The following is a 23,386-nucleotide window of genomic DNA, read 5'->3' as shown; positions in this document are numbered from 1 at the left end:
TTTGGGGGCGGAGTTGTTGTTTTGTTGGTGTTTTTGGCGATAAGCAGAGTAAAAAGAGGGAGAAAAATACCACAACTTCCGTGTCTAATTTTTCGCCGCCAAGCAAGCGTTACAATATTAATTAAAAATGAATGAAAACTAAATACTATTGAATATGTCATCATTATCATTTTAAAAATGTAAGTGACGGGTAAAAATAGATTATGACCGGATTTTTATGACCCTGTCAGTCAAAATGACAGACAACGAAAATGTCTAGCGCAACCTCTGCTGCCAGGCCACCACCAGGTGAGCAGGAACAGGCTATTACAGTGTAATAGCAGGCAAACCGGTTTTGACTCTCATGCTGAAACTTTTGCCTGGTGATTTGTACTAAACACTGGGCGAGTGTCAGTCTCCACCACTGCTAACCTGGCCTTCCCCTCGGGCAGCCGGGCTAACATCATTGCTAGACCAGCTAACATCACTGCTAGCTGGGTCTCCACCTTTACAGGCTGGGCCTCCACTGTTGGTAGCTGGGCTTTCGCCTATGTTGGCTGGGCTTCCGCCTCGGCTGCCTATGCCTTCACCGTTGCTAACTGGGCCGCCACCACTACCAGCTGGGCTTACACCTCTGCTGGCTGGGCTTCCATTAGAGATGGTACTCTCGAGCCTTTCTGCTCGAATCCGATTCGACCAAATGAAGGACTCAGGAGAGGCGTGTCAAAGCAGTGTTTCGAAAACGGCGTCGGACCGGCCATAAATCACGTGACAACTGCAGACGAGGCCTCGAACGTCACAGATGATGTAAGCAAATCACACTGTTTCCAAAGGAAAATTCAAACTCGATGGGAGCCCGCCCCAATCGGGGTGGCTCAATAGGTGGGAACACAATAAAAAGTAGCAGAATGACGCAGTTATTTTTTGAGAGGAGGAATTGTCGCGAGCGCTTACAGACATTTGCTCATTTTCAAGTCAGGAGTGAGGATATCATTATCACTTTAATTTCATTAAATTTATTCGCATTGTTACACACTAGATACTGACATACGTTTAGATATATAGAATTGACACAAATACGACACAACTACAAACACACACCATGTGAGCAGCTCTTCTCCAAAGCTGTAGAGGTTGTGAATCCGAGGATAAGCAGTTTCCAGCCAAGCACTGAAGAAATTATACTTTAAAATAAAAAGGAAACATTTTTGACATATCTTTTCTTTCTTTTTATTCGGCTTAATTATTTCTCTCTTATGATTTTGGAAATCCATGTACTGTGCAATAAAACCTGTTCCCAAGTACTGTACTTACCGTACTGTAATAGACATCATCACAGACAAAGCGATGACACAGGCTTAAAAGGTCTACCGTCTACTTTAATTGTGTAAATCACACTTAATGACGCCACAATCCCACCGTTTAAAGAGCTAGACGACATCCACTTAATTCTATTGAACACATGTAATGTTGAGGCTCATTACATGACAGCATGGAATGAATCTGAGTTTTAAAAAGAAACGTGCACAGGTTTATCCAGCAGATAGTAGGGGTGTGAACGTCTTGGTACCTCATGATACGATACGATTTGCGATTCAACGCTCACGATAACGATGATCTCACGTTATAGGGATACAAGATTATCGATACATTGATGAGGACATCGTTCTACCAAACAACAAATAAACAGGAAAAACAAGCTATTTTCATCATTCTGTTGTGAGCTTATCACTGGTTGACATCTGATCCATTTGAACTGGGGGGGTTGCATCCATTCATTCGCTGCCATCCCTCCCACTTCAAACAGATCAGACATCTATGGCGGTCAATGACAACCAATGAGTTTAATTTGGGAATTTCAGGTCATTTTATGTTGATTTTGGGGCATTTATGGGTCACTTCCTGTTGATTTTGGGTTACAGAAAAGAAAGTAATCCGGGAATTCCCCCATATGAATAGGCAGTGACTAAAAAGTCAACTACCAGTTGTAAATAGCCTAAAATGAACAAAAATTTACCTATAAACACCCCAAAAATCAGTAAGACGGGCTGCGAATGCTCTGGTTTCACCTGGTCGGGGTGCCAAAGTCAGCCATTTTTATGGCAAAACACCAAATTCAGAAAATGACTAATAACTCACTGATACAATGTTCAATCTTTTTCATATCTGGCATAAATGTGAGGTATCCCAGCCTGAACACAGGCAGACGTCATTGAAATATTACCAATTAGGCCTGGCGCCCCCTAGTGGGAACAGAAAATGCCCTTTTTCACGAGACAGGCTCCTCCTCCAAGGGAAAAAAAAACTATTGACCTCAAACCTGCATCAGGGGAGCCTTAAGACAAGTGTTCAGGTGCCTGATGAAAAATGTTGAGGTTTGGTTGAAGCAGAGTGGTCCAACAGGAAAGTGAAAATGACCGTCGCCCTTTCGTCTCACCACAAATTCTGAACACTCATAACTTGGCAGACATACAACATATCTACGCCAAACTTCCCGTGCTTGGTGAAGGGTCCTGTAGTGGTCATTTGCATCAACCCTACACCGCCAACTAGTGGCAACAGAAAGTCACTCATCTTATATACATGTCTAGTTCTTTTCAAGTTGGTAGTTGTAGTTTTAAGACCTTTTGGAAGACTACAATTTAAGGCCCATGTCCACGTCTCTGTCTGTTGTCATGACGACCCTTTGTTCACCATTAAAAGGAAGTAGATTTTTTTTCAGGGACTTAGGTAGTTTATAGACCCACAAAATTTGGCACACTTAGTCAAATTGGCCCAATTAGAAGATTCATTTTGTTTTTGAATAAGGGCGTTGCTGTACACCTCAGTAGCACCTTTTTTTTGTAGGACTCTCTTCAATATGGGCTTTTTCACCTAGGTGTGTGAATGTATGAGAGGGAGACGATCTGCCACCACCCTGACCTGCGTGCCGTCCAAGTTGCGTGACGGCCGAGTTGCGCCAAAGTGCGAGGGCCTGTTCAGTCCTGCTTGCTGCCCTAGTAATGATTTGTTTTTTAACATTGACACCTTTTAAAAACTATATACTGTATGGATTCTTGGCCAGAGCATATCAATAACCTTTTGGGATACAAAGTATCATGTTATATCACCATTTTGATATTTTGTCACACTCCTAGCAGACAGAGCTCTATTGCAGTGTGTCAAATGCCTCTGAGCAGTGAATCCATTTCGGGCAATTGTCTCAAAAGTGATTCATTGTTTTGGAAAAACTCGGTTTCTCCATCTCTTAGCTCCCACCTCTGCTGGCTGGGCCTTCACCACTGCCACCTGGACCTCTACCACTGTTAGCTGGTAGAACACCACCACTGCAAACTGGACAAAGACCACCACCTCAGTCAGCCGGACCATTACCAATGTTTACCGGACCACCGCAGCTAGCCGGACAACTGCAGCTAGACGGAACCACATCTCAAGCAAGAGAAATAAATAAAACTAGAAATCCATGCCATGCCTCAGTATAATGTGTTTAGGAATGACAATGTGTCCTGTCACAGGGATGGAGGAGTTCTATTGTATGCCAAAAACACCTTAAAATGTAAACAAATTGAAGGGTTTGAACACAAACCTAACTTGACTGTGCTGGTGTGAATATCTCACTCTCAACGGCTATATCATTTACCGTGATCTGTGTATATCATAAACCAACGGCTAAATTAGATTTTTATTATCAACTAACATTTCTTCTAAACCTTTGTGATATACACAAAGAGATGATAATAATTGGAGATTTCAATATAAACTGGAATGAAAAAAAGACCAGAAAAAAAACGTTATTGAGCATTTTAATCTCACACAACTAACAGAACCTCATGTTCAAAAGCACGCATACATCTACTATTCGTAAGCCAACCTGAAAGAATCACAAAGACTTTAAACTATATGACTGGGATGTCAGGAAACAATGCAATCTTTTTCTCAAGGAAGCTTTAAAAAAAAAAAAAAAAAAAATTATGGTTTACATAAACCCACAATTTGGGTTGTACAGTTCGCAAAAAAAGCAATGCAAAACTTGAAGGTTGCTCTGCAAAGGAGTGACTGGAGTGAAACATCACAAAGCAAGGACAGAGATGTCCAGCAACTTGTTCAATAAAATAATGTCAAGCTTCACCAAAAAGGGGAATCAACATAAAACAAAGAGGAATTCATTGCCTTGGTTAATCGATGAATGCAGCAAAATTATGAAGCACGGAGATGAACAAATTAAAAAGATCAATTAAAAGTCACTGGTGTCACAACAGAAAGACAAAAATTTACATGTTTAAGCAATAACTCAAAACTTTCTCAAGCAAAATTCTTCTTTGATGTTATTGTCAAAGCAAAAGACAATGCAAAAATGAACCGGCAATATCTGGATGAATTAACTGGTAAAGAAATGAAAGACTCAAACAAAAATATTGTGCTCAGAAATGTTTTCGCCATCTATTTGTACTTCCAGACCCATGAATCCTGCACAGCCTGTTTTTCCTTTACAAGAGACCACAGAGCTGGAAGTTGCTATTATCATTGGCTCACTAAAGAATTCTAAAGCCAAGGATGTCCATGGACTAGATACAAATGTTCTCAAATTATGCAAACCATCCCTACTCTCACCAATTACATATATAGTCAACTTATCATGTAAACAAAAAGTTGTCCCGTCATCTTGGAAAATGGCTGCCATCATCCCGATATTCAAATCGGGTAACAGTTTAAATATAGCCAACTCTCAGCCAATCAGTATCCTACCTGGGATTTCGAAAGAGATGGGTAGCAAAAATGATCAATTACTATTTAAATAATTTGCATCGAATGCAATTTGGGTTCTGTGGAAATCATTCCGCAGAATTTGCAAACTGTTTGTTTGTAGAAAAGATCAAATGTACGGTGGCCCTGAAGTGCAAAACACAACGGCAAATCAAAAAACAAAACGGCAAATTAAAAAACACAACGGCAAATTAAAAAACAAAACGCCAAATTAAAAAACACAACTGCAAATCACATAACAAAAAAACAAATTAAAAAACAAAATGCCAAATCACATAACAAAAAAACAAATTAAAAAACACAACTGCAAATCACATAACAAAAAAAACAAATTAAAAAACACAACACCAAATCACATAACAAAATAACAAATTGAAAAACACAACGCCAAATAAAAAAACACAACTGCAAATCACATAACAAAAAACAAATTAAAAAAACACAACTGCAAATCACATAACAAAAAACAACTTAAAAAACAAAACGCCAAATTAAAAAAACCCAACTGCAAATCACATAACAAAAAAACAAATTAAAAAACAAAACGCCAAATTAAAAAACACAATTGCAAATCACATAACAAAATAACAAATTGAAAAACACAACGCCAGATAAAAAAAACAACTGCAAATCACGTAACAAAAAAACAAATTAAAAAACACAACGCCAAATTAAAAAACACAATTGCAAATCACAAAACAAAAAAACAAATTAAAAAACACAACTGCAAATCACATAACAAAAAACAAATTAAAAAACACAACGCCAAATCACATAACAAAATAAAAAATTGAAAAACACAACGCCAAATAAAAAAACACAACTGCAAATCACATAACAAAACACAAATTAAAAAACACAACGCCAAATTAAAAAACACAATTGCAAATCACATAACAAAAAACAAATTAAAAAACACAACGCCAAATTAAAAAACACAATTGCAAATCACAAAACAAAAAAACAAATTAAAAAACACAACGACAAATCACATAACAAAATAACAAATTAAAAAACACAACGACAAATTGGAAATGACATTACATTTCGGCCCGAAATGAAATTACATTTGGCCAACCGGAAAAGGTAGGGACCAGTCAAAATGTTAACTCATCGCGGATTGGACGAATCCACCGGAAAGCGTAGTATTGATGAAGAAGGAAGTTTCTCCGCTTCTGGCGTGGAATTTCAAAATGAGCCCTACCGAAGATGCGAACATGGCATTCGCTATAAAAGAATATTTTTATTCGGGGCATACGTGGTGTGGTGTTATACTTATATAGCGCTTTTCCACCTTTCAAGGCGCTCAAAGCGCTTTACACTATCTCGTGTGAAGTCCTATTGACATACTAGCAAAAGGTTTGTGAGATGCACGTACCACTCCATGGGGGCAAATTACATCAGGCACGTGGATGGCTACGATAAACTTAAACCCTTTGGCCTGGCTCTGGGTGTATGGATTCTCGAGAAGAATAATGTGGCTGGCTTGTGGTGCAACAAACAACAATCTGTAATCGCGTGCAATTCTGTTAATTGTGTCACGGGTCTTTGTGCCATCCCAATGAGAATGCGAACAGATCTCGGCACGGAAAATGGGTCAATGGCAGCAATACAGTGTGCCCTCCATCAACGTCTTAGACTTATGCCGGCTCATCCACCCACCGTTATGGATCATCAATCGGCAATCAGCGGATTAAATCCTGGTGGTCGTTGTTCAGAAGAAGGTGAGTGTGTATATGAGAAGAACACAGCATTTTAAACAAAATTGTGTATACCAAAAGGGAGTCATTCAAATTATATACATATATATATATATATATATATATATATATATATATATATATATATATATATATATATATATATATATATATATATATATATATATATATATATATATATTTATTTATTTTTTTTTTAAATTCACCTCATATAAGGTTTAATTTTTGCCACATAAAATCTTATGTATCCCCAGGTCTCAGTTTTGGATAGGCTTCTTTGGAGACCTGAGAGACTATGGAAGTTTCAGTGGAAGCCACGAACTGCCTGCTAGGATTTTGCTTCAGTGGTGGTGTACAAAAAGACCTGGATGAATGCAAGGACCACTGGAACAAGCACAGAATTCGTCCAAGCGGTCTTGCATCTTGTCCTGGAGATATATTAAATGAACTATCTCTTGCCCGATAGGTAATTGTTTCATGTTGAATTGTATCACATTTTACGTCATAAAATATACACATTATTAGTCTTTCAAAGTGTGTGAATGGGTAAAGCAACTTAAGAATAAGTGCTCTCTATCAGTTTACTATTCCATCACCTGATAAGCAATTATTTGGGACTCTGAAATATATCGAAGTGCAGTTAAATGATTCCATCAGAACTGATTTTCCAAACAAAATGGGGGAAATGCTGTCAATTTAAACTCATTTAGTAGTGATGTCTGAGATTGACGTCTAATTTGATCTGTGTAAGGAAACCTTAATCATATTTTCTCATTTTGCATATATGGTTCCAGAGACGGTGGATTTCCTGTTGGGAGGGAACTGGATGTGTTTCCTGAGGCAAGGCAAACCGTGGGTTGTGCAACGACCCAAATATTGAAGAATACCCACAGCACGCTGCTCAGCAATATTGACTACAGCGGCCACAGGACTGGAAGTCACCCACAGAATTGTATTTTACTCTGGAGGAAATAGCTGGGTTGTAGTATTTTTGAAACTCGCTCATAGTATGTGACTTTTCTTTCCTTACAATAAACTTGCTATGGTAACATTTTACCTGGTACTTATTATGAAACCCAAAAAGTTAAGCACAAAGAATTTTAAATTTTTGGCCACTTCCGAGTAAATGTATTCAAATGTATTTAAATTATTATGGTCAGTGCATTTAGTAGTTAATTTCTCTATGTATTGGCTGACTTGAAAATGTACAGTTAATGAATACCATTTTCCAGTACATGCATAGCAACATGGAATGTTTAAAACCATATATACTAGAAAAATGAGTTAAAAATTAAGTCTGGCACTCTCAATGAAAACTTTATTAATGATTTAAAAATCATGAGAAAAAAATAAAGCTAGGCGCTTCTCAGAACTTTAGTACCTGTTTCTGCCAAAATTTCCTACATCGGCGAAACGTTCTACATGAGTCGAATTTGACACCCAAAGTACTACTTTGCGCTCTCAACTTTTGTTTAGATGCATACAGGCACAACGTACAAAAAAAATGCCTTAAGAAAACTTAAATGTAGTAATAAGGACAGTTTAAATACGCTACGTGACTAATGTGGTCAACTGCTTCAAAGCTGACACAGAAAAACACGATGGTAAAAAGTATGAAAGGGTAATATATGCAAAAAGTATTTTTGAGGCAATGAAAAGGTACTAAAAAACAAAAATAGTGTTTACTCGCCACTTCTAACCGATGTGCGCATACGTGCCAATGCTTGCGCAAGCGCGCTGAGCATTGTGTAGGACGTTTCGCCGCGTAGTAAGGAATCGCCGAACACCGGTCAACAGTACCTGGTGAGAACTGGCATATTAATAAACAGAATAACATATACTAAACAGACAAGGCCACATTTGAGTCCACAACCTCAGAACTCTTAAGGTGCAGGGGGTTACTACTTGCCTAACATGCAGTAGTGCAAAAAGACTTCGACAAATCCTAAACTCTGAATGCCATTGACAATGATAGACGTATAACCACGTGGCTCTTTTCATTCTTCTGCTGTGAATTTAAACGTCACCAGCAGACATATAATCCATTTAAAATAGGTGGGGTGACAGAATGAACACCCATTCCTTTGCTAACCCTCCCATTTCAATAGATTTAATTACCTTGGTCTTTCCAAAGGAACAAGGCAACATCTCTCAAGCTGCCCAAGGAAATTGTGGATTCGATAAAATTAACGAGGGTACACCGTCTTGGGAAGCCAAGAGGAATCGGTCCGCATCCAATAATCGCCAAGTTCGAGCTCTACCAGCAGAAAGTACTGGTGAAATCCAAAGGAAGAGAATTACAAGGAACAAGATTCGGTATGAATGATCATTTCCCGCGCGAGATCAACGACAGACGGAAAATCCTCTATCCAATTCTGAAGCGGTCCAGAGCAGAGGGCAAACGTGCAGTTATCGCAGTCGACAAACTTTACGTGGATGGTCAACTATACCGAGACCAAGTGCTCACCCCATGGCTATTCTGACCGATAAGTGATGCCTAAATATTTCTATTATGCATACAATGCTGAATGTAGCTGTCTTGATTTAAGCAAGACAAATGTATAGATTAGGGATGCTTAATACTTAGTTTGCTATTCCTAAACACTTCCAGTATGCATATAATGCTGAATTAAATTGTTTTGGTTTGAGTAAGGCACATATGTAGATTAGGGCTGCATGATAACTATTTTGTCTGTACCTTCGAAACACTTCCAGTTCATATATAATGCTGAATTAAGTTGCTTTTTGTTTGAGCAAGGCACATGTGTAGATTAGGATTGCATGATAATCACTTTGTCTGTATTTCCTAAACACTTCCAATATGTACACAATGCCGTATTAAGTAGATTTGATTTCAACAATGCACACGTACAGATCAGGGTTGCATGATAATCACTTAGTCTAGAAGAGTCACGCATGTCTCACACTACACATTTCTATACTGGCGCTCATATCTTTTCTTCTTTTTCTGGGTTATTTGTCTCACCTTTTCCACACCGCTGTTTTCAAACACACACTAAGTACACACTTTAAAATTATAATGTTTTGTGTTGATGCTACCCATGTATTTAATCCTTCTAACAACGTCTTAATGTTGTGTGAATTATGCCAAGAGGTTTACAAAAAATTGCATTCAGTTTTATTAGAACTTGATTTATTACATACTCGTATGGCTTCTAATGAATGTGAATGGTCGTTGACATTCAGGACCGAATATTATAACTCACATCCTGAGATCATTACTTTCCTTAAGATAGTTATAAATATCCGCATATGACGTATATAAATTTTGTTTCATTTAATGTGAATGGCTTCCGATCGCAGGCAAAGAGAACTAAAATTATGGAATACATCACCAAATTAAAGGCAGACCTCTTCTTTATGCAAGAGTCACATCTAGCCAAATCCGAAGAGAAATATTTTAAACACTCAAATTTTAACTTGATGTATTCAGCCAGCTATAACAGCAGACAAAGAGGAGTATCAATATTAATAAATAAAAGAATCTCGTTCACATTAAATAGTGCAATTGCAGACCCGGAAGGTAGATTCATAATAGTACAAGCCACCATAAGTAATAAACTGTTCACATTAGTGAACATATATGCCCCAAACAACGAGGACACACAGTTCTTCCACAATATATTTGGTAAACTGAGTGACATGTCAGTGAACTCAACAATTATTATAGGAGGGGACTTTAACACAACACTTGATCCAAGTATAGATAGCTCCAATTTTAAACTCACTAAACAGTCACAAACTGCAAGAACCATTAGGAAGTATATGGACGATTTCGGCTTAAGTGACGTCTGGAGAGCAAAACATTTAACAAAAAGGGAATATACCTTTCAATCCCTAGCCCATGGTTCGTGTTCAAGAATCAATTTTTTTCTAGCGAATAATTCCGCTATTAATAATATTTCGCCAAGAATACATCCAATAATCATCAGTGATCATGCACCAATTTCTTTAGCCCTTAAAATTGACTCCCGCACGATACCCCCTGCAACCTGGCGCTGTAATGATTCCTTATTAGATGACCCAGCATTTGATACATTCGTTAAGAAAGAATGGAAAGACTTCATGGAACTTAACGATTCCCCAAACATCTCACCATCGCTGCTTTGGGAAACAGGAAAATGCGTAATTCGAGGCAAGATTATCTCATATTCATCATATAAAAAAAAACAAGAACAGAAGTTGGAAAACGAGTTAGAAATAAAAATCAAACAACTGACAGAGGAATTCGCCAATAATCCCACGGACAATACCACAAAAGAACTTTTCAGCGCCAAAGAACAACTCAATAGTATTCTGTCTAAAAAAACTCAGTTTCTGTTACAACAACTACGATATACCAACTTTGAGCATAATAACAAATCCGGGAAATATTTAGCAAACCAACTCGAACGTAACAAAGAAAAAACATTAATTACAACAATACAAGATTCAGCCGGCATAATAACACAATCACCAGAAAAAATTAACGAAACTTTCTACAGCTACTACAAAAACTTATACTCGGTGACAAACGATCATAATGAAGACATTGACCTATTCATTAATAATCTTGACATCCCCCAAATAACTTTAGAAAGCCAACAATTGCTAGATACCCCACTTACCCTCGCTGAATTATGGAATGCCGTAAAGGACATGCCAACAGGTCGCGCACCGGGGCCCGACGGGTTCTCGACATCATATTTTAAACACTTTTGGAATATGCTGGCACCACTTTTCTATAGAATGGTTCAAGAAATCAGTGCCAAGGGTCAAATTAGAGACAATATGAACACTGCAGTAATCAAACTACTGCCAAAAGAAGGGAAAGACCTAACCCAACCAGCAAACTATAGACCAATATCCTTAATGAATACAGATATTAAAATTATTGCAAAGGCTTTAGCTACTAGATTAGAACAAACTCTTCCCACTATAATTCATAAAGACCAGACCGGCTTTATTAAAGGACGTAACTCTACAAACAATATAAGACGCTTGTTAAATCTTATTAATATTGCACAGAATTATAAACAGAAAGCAATTATCCTCTCTTTGGACGCAGAAAAAGCATTTGACAAAGTCAACTGGATTTTTCTCTTCAAAGTTTTGGAAAAATTTGGCTTCGGTGAGCCATTTATCCGCTGGATAAAAATATTCTACAACGCCCCAAAAGCCACTGTAAACACAAACGGGGTCATTTCACAAAGTTTCTGTCTTCAAAGGGGAACTCGACAAGTCTGTCCACTCTCACCCCTATTATTCGCTCTATTTATTGAACCATTAGCAATTGCAATAAGACAAAACGCTAATATCAAAGGGATTTGCTCGCACACATCAGAACACAAAATTAACTTATACGCAGACGATATACTATTATATCTAGAAAAACCAGAATCCTCCCTACATGAGACTTTTGAACTAATAAAGACATTTTCACAAATATCAGATTATGCTATAAATTGGTCAAAATCAATTATAATGCCCTTATCAAAAAACTCATGGAATCCTGCAAATCAAAATCACAATATTCCAATAGGGAATATAAAGTATCTTGGAATCAACATTTCACCAAAACTTACAGAATTAACTAAACTAAACCATACACCTCTCTTAGCAAAAATATGTGAAGATTTGACACACTGGAATAATCTACCCATCTCACTTCTGGGCCGGATAGCAACAGTCAAAATGAAAGTATTACCACAAATAAACTATTTGTTCTCAATGATCCCCTTTAAACCCACTCAAAAATGGTTTCAAGACCTAGACTCAGCCGTCACAAAATTCTACTTTAAAAACAAGAAAAACAGAATTAGCCTTGCCAAATTGCAAATAAATAAACCAGAGGGGGGTCTAGAGGCCCCTAATTTCCAACACTATTATATAGCAAATCAAATACAATATCTTATTAGGTGGTTATATCTTAACACTGAACAACAGTCATGGCTAGAATTAGAGCAAACAGACTGCAACCAAATACAATTGGCAAACCTCCCCTTTATTAGCTCTAGTATTAAGCACCATAGCTGCTTCAAAAACCCAATGATAGCATATACCTTGAAAGCCTGGTGGAGAGGTATGGAAATTACGCAATCACAACAAGCCCCGTGTAAATTCTCACCAATCTGGCACAACCCAGACTTTGGAGTTAATAAAATTCCTATTTATTTCAGCGCATGGGATGATACGGGAATAAACCAGTTACAGCATTTGTTTAAAGATAATACATTCATGTCATATGAAAAAATAATGCAAGATTTCCAGATCAAAGGGGTCAATTTCCTGCAATACAATAAAATCAGGGCAGCCATCAGAAGCAAATTTCCATCACTAACGGGTACGTTAGACCCACCACCTTTCGTAAATAAAATAATAAATATACATCCTCAACAAAAAAAAATACTTTCAAAAGTATATAAAGCCCTCTCATGTAACAACTCTACTCGCCTACCAATCGAAAAATGGAATAACGAACTTTCGGTAACATTAGATAATAACTATTGGTCCAACATCTGTAAAAATACATTTATAATGACAAAGAATAAGAACCTTCAGCTTATACAGTTCAAAATACTGCACAGATGGCATATTACTCATTCTAAAATGCACAAAATGGGGTTCTCCCAATCCGATAAATGTACAAACTGCAACGAAGATACTTCAGATACATACTTTCATGCTCTTTGGCAATGTAAACCAATACAAGATTTCTGGGCACAGGTAACGAAGAAACTCTCTTTCCTATTGAACTGCAGGATTCCATTGTCTCCAACTCTTTGTCTGCTCGGCGATCTGAATACAGTGAATATCTCTATCCATCAAACCCGTCCACTACTAGCAAGTCTAACGATAGCCAAAAAAACAATATTGTTGAATTGGAAAAACAAACAAAACATTAGCATTAACCAATGGCTAAATCTAATCATTGAATATATAACATTAGAGAAAATATCTGCCAAACAGACAAATAAAATGGACAAATACGAACAACAGTGGGAAACGGTCGCAAGAATGATGAACATAGAATAAGGATTCTCTCTCACCTGCGAAGGAATGCCACAAAAATAATAAAAATGTACACATAAATTGATGTATGCGGGGTGTCCAGGGAAGTTGTATGCATCCTTCTGCAGCTGGAAACAGGACATGTTTAAATCCAAACTGTTTTGTACACTCCCAACAGCATGTAATAAATACACTTTCATCCTTCACAGTTTAGTCGGTCAATGGGCTTATTTTACAAGGATACTCATAGACAATTTGGTTTCCAGCTGCTGGGGAACATATGCAACTTTTTTTTGGAACACCCTATATATTATCAGACTTGGAACAATTAAGGAACTATGCGCAAATAATACACTTCACCGGTCCTTGGCATACATCTAATGGTGTTTGATAAACCTCTTCTTCTGTCAGCTTTACAGGTGGAGTTTGTTGGCGTCCTGCCCTGGGCCGTCCCGTCGCCGGTCTTGGCCCCCGGGATTTTCGGCCGGGGCTTGTCTGGTTGCGTCTGGCTGTGCGGGGGTCCCGTCGGGCGCGCGCTGGTGTCGTGGGCGGGTGGGGGGGCTGCGCGGGTGCCGGTCCGGGGCCGCGGCCCTTCCCCGGCCGGCTGGGGTGGGGTGGAGTTGGGGTGGGGGCCGGGGGGTGCATGCGGCAGCCATGGTTCCCTCCCAGGTCCGCCCGGCCGGAGCCGCGTCTCCCTGTACCGGGTGCCGGGGAGGTGCCCTCTGGTGTCATGCCGCGCGCCCCTCCTGGCCCGGGGGTGGGTTGTGGGGGGCGCGCTTCCGTCCCCTTGGTCTGCTTCCGGCCCTGTCCGCCTCCCTGGGCCGCGGCGGCCGCTGCTGCCCCCCAGCCGGCGGGGTCGTTGGCGGGGCCTCTTGGGGCCCGCGGGGCCTTGGGTGAGGCTTGCTGTCCCTTGCCGGTGGGGTGGACGTCCCCTGGTCGCCGGCGCTTGGTGTGGCGCCTGCTCGGAGTGCGGGGTGGGTGCTCGGTGGGGGGGGGGGGGGGGGGGGGGCGGTCGCGGAGGCGCCGTGGGTGGTCTGGGGCGGAGATTGATCGGGGCCCTGACGCCTCTTCTGCCCTGCGGCCGGTGGTTCTGGTGGACGGGGCCACGCCCGCGGGAGCCTGCCTCTTAACTCACGCACTTCTCACTTCGGCACTGTAAATATTTTTCACCTTGGCACTTACATGCTCATACATTTCTCCGGGGAGAGTTGGGACGGGGCTTTACAGTCCCGGCCCGGCTCCCCCCTGTTTTTAATGCACCACACACCAAGGTTGTGGGATGGTTGGGACCTGTTGGGGGTGGGGGTACCTCACGGCTGCCTCCTCACCACAGGCCCCGCCATCTCTGCACCTTTTTTAAATGCACCACACATCATACTCCACAGGAGAGCTCTGGCAAAGGGCGGTGGGACGGGCGGCTGGGCAGAAGCTCCATGCTGCGGTCCCACTGCCCCAAGCCAAGCTCTCCTATTTTAATGCATACATTGCACTACCCTCCCCTCACACCCCCATCACGGTGCTGGGTGATGGCTGCCAGTCGGGAACCTGGCAGCCACAGTAATAGGGTGGTAGGTGGGTCCCACACTTTTTTATATGGCGTGGCTCCTGGGGTGTGGCCTCCCCTCTGCCTCGGCTGCCGGCCGCGGGAGTAGGTTGGGGGGTCGGGTCTCCGATCTTGCATCGCCCCGTGGCAGTTCCTGGGCGTTCTCCTGCCTCCGCCTTCCCCTCTCTTCTCTGGCTGGGCATCCGCCCTGCGCTCCGTCGCGGGTCGCTGACTGGGCGCCGGTGTATCAGCGGGGTGTCGCCTGCACCGGCGGGGGACCCTGCCTTGCCTGGGGCTTGGTGGGCCGCTGGGGGTCCCGTGGCGTGCCGTGCCGGTTGGGGGGCTGCGGCTGTGGCTCGTGGCCCGGGTGGGCGGGCGGGGGTGGGTGTAGGCATGGGGTTGGTGATGCGTCCCCTCCTGCCATCCCTGAAGGCCGGTTGATGGGTGCGCGGGTGGCCCGGGGGACCACCCTGGGTCCCGGGGGGGGGACGATGGCTCCTTTGCTGGGCTGCGGGAGGAGGGATGGGCTGCGCATGGCCCCCCGCCCCCACGCCCGCCCTCCTTCCCCGGGCTGGCTGGGTGGGGGCCGTGGCCCTGGGTTGGCGCCCGCGCGGCTTCTCCGCCCGTCTGCGTGGCTGTCGCGCGCCCGGTGGGGCCTGCGTGCTGCTGGATGTGGTAGGGCATTCTCGGGTCGGGGGTCCCGGTGCCGGGATTGGCGATGCGGCGGCGTAGGGTTGGTCGCCAACGGGCTTACTCATAAGAGATTCACACGATTACTGGGTTCTAGATCACAGAACTGATTTGTGTACACTCTACCCCTTTCAATCACTTAGCTTATAGGCTTATAGACACCCCCACCCCCATTCTCCTCTTTCACTGGCCAATAGGCCCCCACATGGTGTAAACCGGAAATACATCTCGCTGACGATAGCACCAGCATATTAGTAACTAGTTTAGATGTTCAATGTATTTCTAGTTGTTGTTTGTGTATGTGTTTCTTTTCCTTCTTCTCTTGTATTTCTTTTCTTCTGTCCCCCCATAATCCCTTCCTGTTCGCTGCTTTGTCATAATAATAAAAAGGTATTTTGAATGATCACAATGGGAGTATGTCAGACTCTCAATGTGAAACATTAAAACTGTTCAGAATCTGGGCACTTAGACTTCCATTCTCTGTGTCAAACAGCTGAACAGGACAGGTTTAAAAAAAAAAAGAAAGAACAAGGTTATGTTATTCTACAACTTTATTACCTTGGTCTTTCCAAAGGAAAGAACAAGGTTATGTTATTGTACAACTTTATTATTCTTATTTATTACCTTGGTCTTTCTGAAGGAAAGAACAAGGTTATGTTATTCTACAACTTTATTGTTATTATTATGCAATGGTTTCTCCGCGTTTTTTCGGCGCGCCGCGCAGCCCGAACCGTACCACCGATCGGCACCGTTCAAGTATCGACACGACCGGAATTTTCGCGCGACGATGGGAATTTTTCAAACGACCCCGAAAAATTTTTCGTTCGCCCGTAAACGGCGATTTTCCGATTTTTTACAACTTTTTCAAAACGCTACTTGTCCTACAATTTTTGACCAAATCACATAATTTGGACATCAAAAATTCCGGGACGGTGGGGGGCATAAAGATTGTATACAGAATTTGGAAAAAAATTACGGTTCTCCGGATATTTGCCAAAAACTATCCCATTCATTTCCAATGGGAATAGTTCCCATTCACTTTCTATAGTATTTCCAATGGACTTTACATTGCATTGATGCCATTGACGGCCATGCATGTCGAATCTATTGATGCCAATGTACTTGGATTCATTTGACTATATGGATGTCGATGCCATTGACGGCCATGGACGTCCAAAATTTTTCCCATTCATTTTCAATGGGGAAAAAACAAAATTTCCCCAAATCAACAGAAAATGACCAGATATTAATAGGACGTATACCCCAAACGTCCCCAACTCCATTGACGCTTATAGGGGGTGCTGCCATTGACATCCATGGACGTCCAAAATTTTTCCCATTCATTTTCAATGGGGAAAAATCTAAATTTCCCCAAATCATCAGAAAATGACCAGTTATCAATAGTACGTCTCCCCCAAACGTTCCGAACTCCATTGACGCTTATAGGGGGTGCTGCCATTGACGTCCATGGACGTCCAAAAATTTTCCCATTCATTTTCAATGGGGAAAAAACTAAATTTCCCCAAATCAACAGAAAATGACCAGATATTAATAGGACGTATACCCCAAACGTCCCCAATTCCATTTACGCTTATGGAGGGTGATGCCATTGACGTTCATGGACGTCCAAACTTCCCATTCATTTCCAATGGCATTTCTTCATGTTTGTTCATTCTATTGATGCCAATGTACTTGGATTCCATTGACGCCTATGTAAGTTGATACCATTGACGTCCATGGATGTCCAAAATTTTCCCATTCATTTTCAATGGGAAATTTTTTTTTTCCCCCAAATCAACAGAAAATGACTAGATATCAATAGGACGTGTCGCCCAAATGTCCCCGATTGCATTGCCTCTTATGGAGGGTGATGCCATTGACGTTCACGGACGTCCAAATTTCCCATTCATTTCCAATGGCATTTCTTCATGTTTGTTCATTCTATTGATGCCAATGTACTTGGATTCCATTGACGCTTATGTAAATTGATACCATTGACGTCCATGGACGTCCAAAATTTTTCCCATTGATTTTCAATGGGATTTTTTTTTTTTTCCCCAAATCAACAGAAAATGACTAGATATCATTAGGACGTGTCCCCCAAATGTCCCCGATTGCATTGCCGCTTATGGAGGGTGATGCCATTGACGTTCATGGACGTCCAAACTTCCCATTCATTTCCAATGGCATTTCTTCATGTTTGTTCATTTTATTGATGCCAATGTACTTGGATTCCATTGACGCTTATGTAAGTTGATACCATTGACGTCCATGGACGTCCGAAATTTTTCCCATTCATTTTCAATGGGAATTTTTTTTTTTCCCCAAATCAACAGAAAATGACTAGATATCATTAGGACGTGTCCCCCAAACTTCCCCGATTCCATTAACAATTATGGAGGGTGCTGCCATTGACGGACATGGACGTCCAATTCTCCCAATCTTTTCTAATGGCTTTAACTTTGTTTAGTGCCAATGACTGGCATTATGGTCCATTCTATTGATAGACCTGAGTGGGGCTAAGATTTGTATCTCCACAGAGGAAAGACCAAGGTGTGTAATTTCTCCCGAAATTGCAGTTTCTAGTTATTATTATTATTATTTACTAGAAACTGCAATTTCGGGAGAAATTACACCTGGTCTTTCCTGTGTGGCTATACAGATCGTAGCCCCGCCCAAGGCTATCACTAGAATGGACAAACATGCCTATCAATGGCATTAAACAAATTAAATGCCATTAGAAATTAATGGGAAATTTGGACGTCCATGGCCGTCAATGGCAGCACCCTCCATAAGCGTCAATGCAATCGGGGACATTTGGGGTACACGTCCTATTGATATCTGGTCATTTCCTGTTGATTTAGGGGAAAAAAAAATTCCCATTGAAAATGAATGGGAAAATTTTTGGACGTCCATAGACGTCAATGGTATCAACTTACATAAGCGTCAATGGAATCCAAGTACATTGGCATCACTAGAATGAACAAACATGAAGAAATGCCATTGGAAATGAATGGGAAGTTTGGAAGTCCATGGACGTCAATGGCATCACCCTCCATAAGCGGCAATGCAATTGGGGACATTTGGGAGACACGTCCTACTGATATCTAGTCATTTTCTGTTGATTTTGGGGAAAAAAAAAAATTCCCATTGAAAATGAATGGGAAAATTTTTGGACGTCCATGGATGTCAATGGTATCAACTTACATAAGCGTCAATGGAATCCAAGTACATTGGCATCAATAGAATGAACAAACATGAAGAAATGCCATTGGAAATGAATGGGAAGTTTGGACGTCCATGAACGTCAATGGCATCACCCTCCATAAGCGGCAATGCAATCGGGGACATTTGGGGTACACGTCCTTTTGATATCTAGTCATTTTCTGTTGATTTTGGGGGAAAAAAAAAAATTTCCCATTGAAAATGAATGGGAAAATTTTTGGACGTCCATGGATGTCAATGGTATCAACTTACATAAGCGTCAATGGAATCCAAGTACATTGGCATCAATAGAATGAACAAACATGAAGAAATGCCATTGGAAATGAATGGGAAGTTTGGACGTCCATGGACGTCAATGGCATCACCCTCCATAAGCGGCAATGCAATCGGGGACATTTGGGGTACACGTCCTTTTGATATCTAGTCATTTTCTGTTGATTTGGGGGGGGATTCCCATTGAAAATGAATGGGAAAAGTTTTGAAGGTCCATGGACGTCAATGGTATCAACTTACATAAGCGTCAATGGAATCCAAGTACATTGGCATCAATAAAATGAACAAACATGAAGAAATGCCATTGGAAATGAATGGGAAGTTTGGACGTCAATGAACGTCAATGGCATCACCCTCCATAAGCAGCAATGCAGTTGGGGACATTTGGGGGACACGTCCTAATGATATCTAGTCATTTTCTGTTGATTTGGGGGAAAAAAAAATTTCCCATTGAAAATGAATGGGAAAAATTTTGGACGTCCATGGACGTCAATGGCAGCACCCCCTATAAGCGTCAATGGAGTCAGGGATGTTTGGGGGACAGGTCCTATTGATATCTGGTCATTATCTGTTGATTTGGGGAAATTTAGTTTTTTCCCCATTGAAAATGAATGGGAAACATTTTGGACGTCCATGGCCGTCAGTGGCATCGACATCCATAAAGTCAATTGAATCCAAGTACATTGGCATCAATAGATTCGACATGCGTGGCCGTCAATGGCATCAATGCAATGTAAAAAAAATTCAATTGGAAATCCCATTGTAAGTGAATGGGAAATGTTCTCATTAGAAAAAATGAATGGGACAGTTTTGGGCAAATTTCCGGCGGACCGTAATTTTTATCAAAATTCTGTATACAACTTTTATGCCCCTCACCGTCACGGAATTTTTGATGCCCAAATTATGTGATTTGGTCAAAAATTGAAGGACTAGATACATTTTGAAACTTTTCTTTGTTTCCCATTAAAAATGAATGGGCGAGTTTTTGGCAAATTGCCGGGAAACCGTACATTTTATCAAAAAATTTACCGTTGTCATTTTTATGCCCCTCGCCATCCCGGAATTTTTGACGCCCATCTTGTGTGTTTTCGTCAAAAATTGACGGACTTGTAACAGTTTGAAAGTTGTCTTTTTTTCCCATTAAAAATGAATGGGCAGGTTTTTGGCAAATTTCCGGGGAACCGTATATTTTTTCCAAATTGTATTAATAGCCTTTATTCCCCTCCCTGTCCTGGAATTTTTGATGCCCAAATTGTGTGATTTGGTGAAAAATTGTAGGACTAGATACATTTTGAAACTTTTTTTTTCTCATTAAAAATGAATGGGCAAGTTTTTGTCAAATTTCTGGGGAACCGTAAATTTTTTCCAAATTCTGTATACAACTTTTATGCCCCTCACCGTCCCGGAATTTTTGATACCTAAATTATGTAATTTGGTAAAAAATTGTAGGACTAGATACATTTTGAAAATTGCTTGTTTTTTCCGGAAAATTGCCGTTTACGGACGAACCGAAAAATTTTCGGGGCCGTTTGAAAAATTCCCATCGTCGCGTGAGAATTCCGGTCGTGCCGATACTTGAACGGTGCCGATCGGTGCTACGGTTTGGGCTGCGCGGCGGGACGAAGGATTCCCATTCAAAAAAAAAAAACAATAACATATAGGGGGGAGGCCGTAGAATCTCACTACCTGATCTTTCCAAAGGAAAGACCAGGTAATTATATCATCATCTTATTCTCCGCGTTTTTTCGGCGCGCCGCGCAGCCCGAACCATACCACCGATCGGCACCATTCAAGTATTGACACGACCGGATTTTTTGCGCGACGCGGGGAATTTTTCAAAATCCCCCGAAAAATTTTCCGTTCGCCCGTAAACGGCAATTTTCCGGAAAAAAAAAAAGTTTAAAAATGTATCTAGTCCTACAATTTTTGACCAAATCACATAATTTGGGTATCAAAAATTCCGGGACGGTGAGGGGCATAAAAGTTGTATACAGAATTTGGCAAAACTTTACGGTTCCCCGGAAATTTGCCAAAAACTCTCCCATTCATTTCTAATGGGAAAAGTTCCCATTCACTTACAATGGGATTTCAATGGAATTTACATTGCATTGATGCCATTGACGGCCATGCATGTCAAATCTATTGATGCCAATGTACTTGGATTCTATTGACTATATGGATGTCGATGCCATTGACGGCCATGGACGTCCAAAATTTTTCCCATTCATTTTCAATGGGGAAAAAACTAAATTTCCCCAAATCAACAGAAAATGACCAGATATTAATAGGACGTAAACCCCAAACGTCCCCAACTCCATTGACGCTTATGGGGGTTGCTGCCATTGACGTCCATGGACGTCCAAAATTTTTCCCATTCATTTTCAATAGGAATTTTTTTTTTTTTCCCAAAATCAAAACAAAATGACCAGATGTCAATAGGACGTGTCCCCCAAATGTCCCCAATTGCATTGCCGCTAATGGAGGGTGATGCCATTGACGTTCACGGACGTCCAAACTTCCCATTCATTTCCAATGGCATTTCTTCATGTTTGTTCATTCTATTGATGCCAATGTACTTGGATTGCCGCTAATGGAGGGTGATGCCATTGACGTTCATGGACGTCCAAACTTCCCATTCATTCCAATGGCATTTCTTCATGTTTGTTCATTCTATTGATGCCAATGTACTTGGATTCCATTGACGCTTATGTAAGTTGATACCATTGACGTCCATGGACGTCCAAAATTTTTCCCATTCATTTTCAATGGGGAAAAAACTACATTTCTCCAAATCAACAGAAAATGACCAGATATCAATAGGACGTATACCCCAAACGTCCCCAACTCCATTGACGCTTATGGGGGGTGCTGCCATTGACGTCCATGGACGTCCAAAATTTTACCCATTCATTTTTAATGGGAAATTTTTTTTTTTCCCCAAATCAACAGAAAATGACTAGATATCATTAGGACGTGTCCCCCAAATGTCCCCGATTGCATTGCCGCTTATGGAGGGTGATGCCATTGACGTCCATGGACGTCCAAACTTCCTATTTATTTCCAATGGCATTTCTTCATATTTGTTCATTCTATTGATGCCAATGTACTTGGATTCCATTGACGCTTATGTAAGTTGATACCATTGACGTCCATGGACGTCCAAAATTTTTCCCATTCATTTTCTATGGGAATTTTTTTTTTTTTCCCCAAATCACCAGAAAATGACTAGATATCATTAGGACGTGTCCCCCAAATGTCCCCGATTGCATTGCCGCTTATGGAGGGTGATGCCATTGACGTTCATGGACGTCCAAACTTCCCATTAAATCCCAATGGCATTTCTTCATGTTTGTTCATTCTATTGATGCCAATGTACTTGGATTCCATTGACGCTTATGTAAGTTGATACCATTGACGTCCATGGACGTCCAAAAATTTTCCCATTCATTTTCAATGGGAATTTTTTTTTTTTCCCCAAATCAACAGAAAATGACTAGATATCAATAGGACGTGTCCCCCAAATGTCCCCGATTGCATTGCCTCTTATGGAGGGTGATGCCATTGACGTCCACGGACGTCCAAACTTCCCATTCATTTCCAATGGCATTTCTTCATGTTTGTTCATTCTATTGATGCCAATGTACTTGGTATCCATTGACGCTTATGTAAGTTGATACCATTGACGTCCATGGACGTCCAAAAATTTTCCCATTCATTTTCAATGGGAATTTTTTTTTTTCCCCAAATCAACAAAAAATGACCAGATATCAATAGGACGTGTCCCCCAAACTTCTCCAATTCCATTGACGCTTATGAAGGGTGCCGCCATTGACGGCCATGGACATCCAATTCTCCCAATCTTTTCTAATGGCTTTTACTTTGTTTAGTGACATTGACTGGCATTATGGTCCATTCTATTGATAGACCTGAGTGGGGCTAAGATTTGTATCTCCACAGAGGAAAGACCAAGGTGTAATTTCTCCCGAAATTGCAGTTTCTAGTTATGATTATGCAATGGTTTCTCCGCGTTTTTTCGGCGCGCCGCGCAGCCCGAACCATTCCTCCGATCGGCACCGTTCAAGTATCGACACGACCGGAATTTTCGCGCGACGATGGGAATTTTTCAAACGACCCCGAAAAATTTTCCGTTCACCCGTAAACGGCGATTTTCCGATTTTTA

Source organism: Corythoichthys intestinalis, unplaced genomic scaffold (assembly GCF_030265065.1).
Source record: "Corythoichthys intestinalis isolate RoL2023-P3 unplaced genomic scaffold, ASM3026506v1 HiC_scaffold_28, whole genome shotgun sequence".
In the NCBI taxonomy this organism is placed as follows: Eukaryota; Metazoa; Chordata; class Actinopteri; order Syngnathiformes; family Syngnathidae; genus Corythoichthys; species Corythoichthys intestinalis.
Note: the sequence above shows the minus strand (reverse complement) of the source record.